Source organism: Sinocyclocheilus rhinocerous, unplaced genomic scaffold (assembly GCF_001515625.1).
Source record: "Sinocyclocheilus rhinocerous isolate Xijiao unplaced genomic scaffold, SAMN03320098_v1.1 scaffold1166, whole genome shotgun sequence".
Lineage (NCBI taxonomy): Eukaryota > Metazoa > Chordata > Actinopteri > Cypriniformes > Cyprinidae > Sinocyclocheilus > Sinocyclocheilus rhinocerous.
In genome coordinates this window covers 171,497-176,908 of record NW_015646356.1, presented here as the reverse complement: position 1 = coordinate 176,908, position 5,412 = coordinate 171,497, and positions in this window count along the sequence as shown.

The following is a 5,412-nucleotide window of genomic DNA, read 5'->3' as shown; positions in this document are numbered from 1 at the left end:
AGGGGTCCTATTATGCTTTTTCACTTTTTGAATTTTAGTCAGTGTGTAGTGTGTTTGAGCATAATATGTTTGGGCATAAAAAAAATCTACAAAGTTACAAATCTCAAAGTCTACTCCAAAGGGAGATATTTCGTTTTTAAAAAATCCCTTTTCAAGAACTACAACGAATGGCTCGTTTGGACTACAGCGTTGTTTTCCGGGTTTTGTGATGTCACAAAGTGGCCCATTAGAATATCATTAAAATAATTCCCGCCTACGGAAATTCTAATGGTTGAGGGTTGGAGAGGGGCGAGGTCGTGGTTCGAACGCTTGGTTGAGTGCATCAGACAAGACGATGACGAAGAAGAAGTGTTGGTGCATCAGAGAAAGCGAAGAAGAAGAAGAGCTGCTATAGCGTCAAGTTTTCGCCATGTCGAAGAAACATGTTTTTTTCACCCCCGTGCCCAAACGTCTTTGTTTGGCCTTCCTAAATCGGACGACGTTAGGAAACAGTGGTTGCAATTTATTTTTAACTCTGTTCCTGAGCATTAAGCGGTTGTTGACATCGTATCTAAAACGTGATTTAGCCAAAAAAAAAACAAAAAAAAACACAACAACAACAATAAATATCCGTGCGTGCAAAGGTTCTGCATGGGTTTGGAACAACATGAGGGTGAGTAATTAATGACAGAATTTTTGGGTGAACTATCCCTTTAAGTTATATTTTTAATATATTTTAAAATAGAACAGTTATTTTAAATATTATTTTAATGTTATTTTAATAATATTTCAAAATATTTCTGTATTTTCGATAAGATACTTCTTTGAGAAAGGAAAACTTGAAATCGCATCATATGACCCCTTTAACTTATTATTACAATTTTATTTATTTGTATTTGGCCCCCAGTTTGAAAACACCCTGACATATATTGTCCTAAACTCATTTCACAGTCATGTTTAAACAGACTGAATCTTTACAGAAGGTCAAAGTGAACTAGAGATCTTAGCAAAAGTATCCAAATTGCTGATGAAGCCGGTGTTGGGGAGCACATTCATTTAAAACGATCGTCCAGAAGATACGATTTAACAAAGCTTGAAATTTTAATGCGCATTCCTTCAGCTTGGGCTGTAAATGTGGCCTGTAGAGTAAAGCTGGAGATAACTCTCTCTCATACCCTGATCTTTTGTCCTACTCCAAACTATCTCCAGAGTAATACCCACTTATTTTTCTATAAGCCTTGGGATTTTATCGACGGATGAAAGAGAAAATATATCTTCCGTGCTCAATCGTGATATCAGGGTTTTTGATCCAAACAGGTACATTTCTTTTTTTATGTTCACAAATGTGCAGGATTGAAGTGAAAGATGAGATATGTGTTGTGAGCAAGCAGATACGTACACATCTGCACGCACACATGCACATAGCCCTGCTCCTCTTGTTTGTGGGTTTCACACCTGTCAACACTGCCAGTCCAGCCCTGAATCCTCCGTCTCAACTGAGAGAAGCATGAGACCTGTTGGTAAGGACCAAATATGGCATCAGCTGTCTAAAGTTGCTGCAGGCAAAACATCCAAGAGAAACCCAGGGGCAATGATTAAATAAAGAATGGACCCTGCTGTAAATATCAGAGAAGCCTACAGGTACACACACACACACAGTCCTGTATCCTGACGCTGTCTGTGGCCAGCCTGAGGGGAACCAATCATCAGCCAGCTTGCGGAGTACTGAATTAGTCGTCAGTCACAAAATGACTTTAATTTGGCCTGTAATCCACAATGAGAAGAAAAGCAACTGAATAAAGACACCAGCTATGCATATACACACATATTTATTTTCCAAACTATGGAAGTCAATGTCTACCATCAACTGTTTGCTTATTAAAATTCTTTAAAATATCTTCTTTGTGTTCAACAGATCAAAGAAAGTCATATAGGTTTGGAACAACTTGAGGGTGAGTAAATTATGACAGAATTTTCATTTTTGGGTAAACTAACCCTTTAAAGGGCACCTATCATGCAAAATTCACTTTTACATGTTGTTTGAACATAAATGTGTGTTGACAGTGTGTACACAACCTCCCTATAATGATAAAAATCCACCCGCTCATTTTTTAATCCCCATAAATCATAAGCAGTGTCTCAGAACAAGCCCTTTGCAGAATCTGTCAAATGTGTCACCACATTTTACAGGCCCCGCCCACAACTGTTGACGGCATTTAAAAGCAGCATTCATGTAAGAAATGTCTTCTTATTAGAGCTACAGAAATTATTAATTCAAGAGCAGTGAGTGATTTTCTGTTTTTATTTCATTGTTTGGGTCATATCGTCAGCATTGACAGCAGTACTGTATATTACGCTGCTATCACTTAATACACAGATCTAATATAAACATGCAATTTCTTTCCCAGCTGTTTACCCTCACAGACATAACTGACTGTGTTTTTGTAACTTGTGTTTGTCTTTAACAAACTTGTGTGTATTTGACAGCTTAAGCGCAATAAGACATGAAAGAGAACTTAGTTTAGTACTCACATGCTGTGTAACAGACGATTGTTTTTGCGCGTGCGTCGAATGTGTGCACTCAGAAAACTGTATAATCAGAAGTTCAAACTTATATGGCTTAAAAAATGCATGATTTCAGCATGATAGACATGATAATCAAAACCAACCAGATGTTTTATTTTGTCAGTTAGAGTATCTGAGGTACCAGCTGTAAAGGCACAGCCCTGTTCTGGAAAAGGGGGCGGGGAGCAGCAGCTCATTTGCATTTAAAGAGACATGCACGAAAACAGCCTGTTTCTGCTTCCACTCAAAATAGGCATTTTCAAAATGATATAATAAATGATCTGTGGGGTATTTTGAATTGAAACTTTACAGACACATTCTAGGGGCACCTGATACTAATATTACATCTTGTAAAAACGGGCATAATAGGTGCCCTTTAACATTTTATTAATAATAACAAATTTTACATTTTGGTCACTACATAATGCCAATATTTTCATTTGAGTTACTTATTATTAATAATTTCTATGACTTTATTATTCACTTATTATTCACTTCTGGGTCAACATCAGCACACCTCCCACTCGCCTCCAAAGAAAACATGCATACACACATTTAACACCATTACAGTTAAGTTGTTCTTCAAGTGTGCTTAAAGCTGGTCAAGTGCACAGGACAGTCCCTATGGTCTATACCAGGGGTGGCGAACGTCGGTCCTGGAGAGCCGCAGCCCTGCAGAGTTTTGCTTCAACCCTAATCAAACACACCTGAACAAGCTAATCAAGGTCTGAAGGGTTATTAGGAAGCTACAGGCAGGTGAGTTTTAATTAGGGTTGGAGCTGAACTCTGCAGGGCTGCGGCTCTCCAGGACCGGAGTTCGCCACCCCTGGTCTATACTAAGTAAAGAACTAAAGGAATAGTTCACCCAAAAATGAAAACGTGTTGAAAATGTACTCACCCTTCAGGCCATCCAAGCAGTAGATGAGCAATTTCTTCATTGGAACAGTCCTGGAGAAATTTAGCACTACATCACTTGCTCACCAATGGATCCTCTGCAGTGAATGGGTGCCATCAGAATGAGTTCAAACAGCTGATCCACACGACTCCAGTCCTTCAACTGACATCTTGTGAAGTGAAAAGCTGTGTATTTGTGCTAAACAAATCCATCATTAAAACATTTTTAACTTCAAACTGTTGCTTATGGCTATTCATAATGTTGCTTTCTAAAGGTAAAAAGTCATCTCATCTGAATCAGAAGAGAAATATGCACAGATCAAGCACCATTTATACTGTAAGCAAAAAGTTGTATAAATCATCATTAGTTACATCAATAAAAGTATACTTTTAAATTACAAAATGTATACATTACTAAACTATATTAATAAATGCCATAAAAAGTTGTTCATTATTACACCAAATCCATGATAAAGTCATATAAGTTCCTTTAAACAGCGCAAGAAGCCTCAGAATCTCAGTATAGTCAACTAGTGAAAGCTCTGAGACTACTATAAACATCTTGTTGAGTTTTCCCTGCGTTCAGTGCCCCGTGAGCACCGCAGAGGTGTCAGGATATATTTGGATGTATTTAATAGCAGAGGTGGGTGGTTGATGAAGTGGTGACCATTTTAAGAGATCAGGCCAGAACACTGGTGTGAACAAGCCACTCGTACTTATGAAAAAAAGAGAACGAGAGCAGGCAGAAACCTCTGGTCAGCCCCATCATAAGCTCTCGGCTGCCGCTCCATATAGGCGAGTGGCCCATGCTCCACCAGTGCTTTTAAAACACTCTACCCGAGTCGGGCTGAAGAGGGCCGGGCAGACACGTGGCTCTCTAGCTGCTGTATTTACAATCAGCTCTCGTTAGCTTTGCACACCAGCTCTCTATATCTCACTGCCTCTCAGCCTGCCGGTCAATTATAATCAAATTGAACGAGCGGCTGAGGAGAGAGTTCAAATCTTGACCCCTTCTGTAGCACTGCCCGGAATCTTGATACGGGCGCTGGATTAAGAACACTACATGCATTGCTGAACAAGAGGATAGTTCATAGAGCAGTGGTTTTCAACTGGTGGGTCGTGACCTACAAATGGGTCACACAGGTCTGTTCTGATAGGGTCGATGGGGGGTGGGGAACAAATTGTAAATGAAAATAACAAATACTAATCATACAAAATAAACAGGCCTAGCCAGTTTTCAGTCTATTCCATATCTAATAAAATTCTGTTGATTCTAAGGTTTGCTTAAGATTACATTTAACAGTGTTATTGAATGAGGAGTATTTTTAAAGATTAACTTTGAGTGCTAGACGACAACAAAGGTCATCTAAATGTAAAATGAGCATATACAATTAAAAATACAATATTATTGGGAAAAAACACTATATGGTACCTTTAGAAGGTTTATGGTTTCAGCATCACTATTTTAATTTTTTAACATAAAAGTTGTGTGCTAAACTCCCAAATTCATCTGTCAATAAGCAGGAGTTAATCAAATTAGACAAAGGGCAGTCAGTCAGATTTTCTTTGGAGAAAAATTAAAACTAATGGATGAATTAATTTGATCAAAAGTGACAATAAAAGACATATTTAATGCTACAAAAGATTGCTATTTTAAAAAATGCTGTTCTTTTGTACTTGTTTTCAACATGCATAATAATGAGAAATATATATTAATATATATTAATATATATTTCTGAGACACTCAGGATACAAGTTATACCATCACAGGAATAAATTTTATTTTAAAATACATTAAAATCTAAAAATTAATTTAAAAAAAAATTGTAATAATATTTCACAATATTACTGTTTTTACTGTATTTTTGATCAAATAAATACAGCCACTGTAAAAAAATGACTGCTGTGATTAGTTATCACAACTTAAAATTCAACATTACATTATTACATTAATACATAAGCACTAATGTGTTG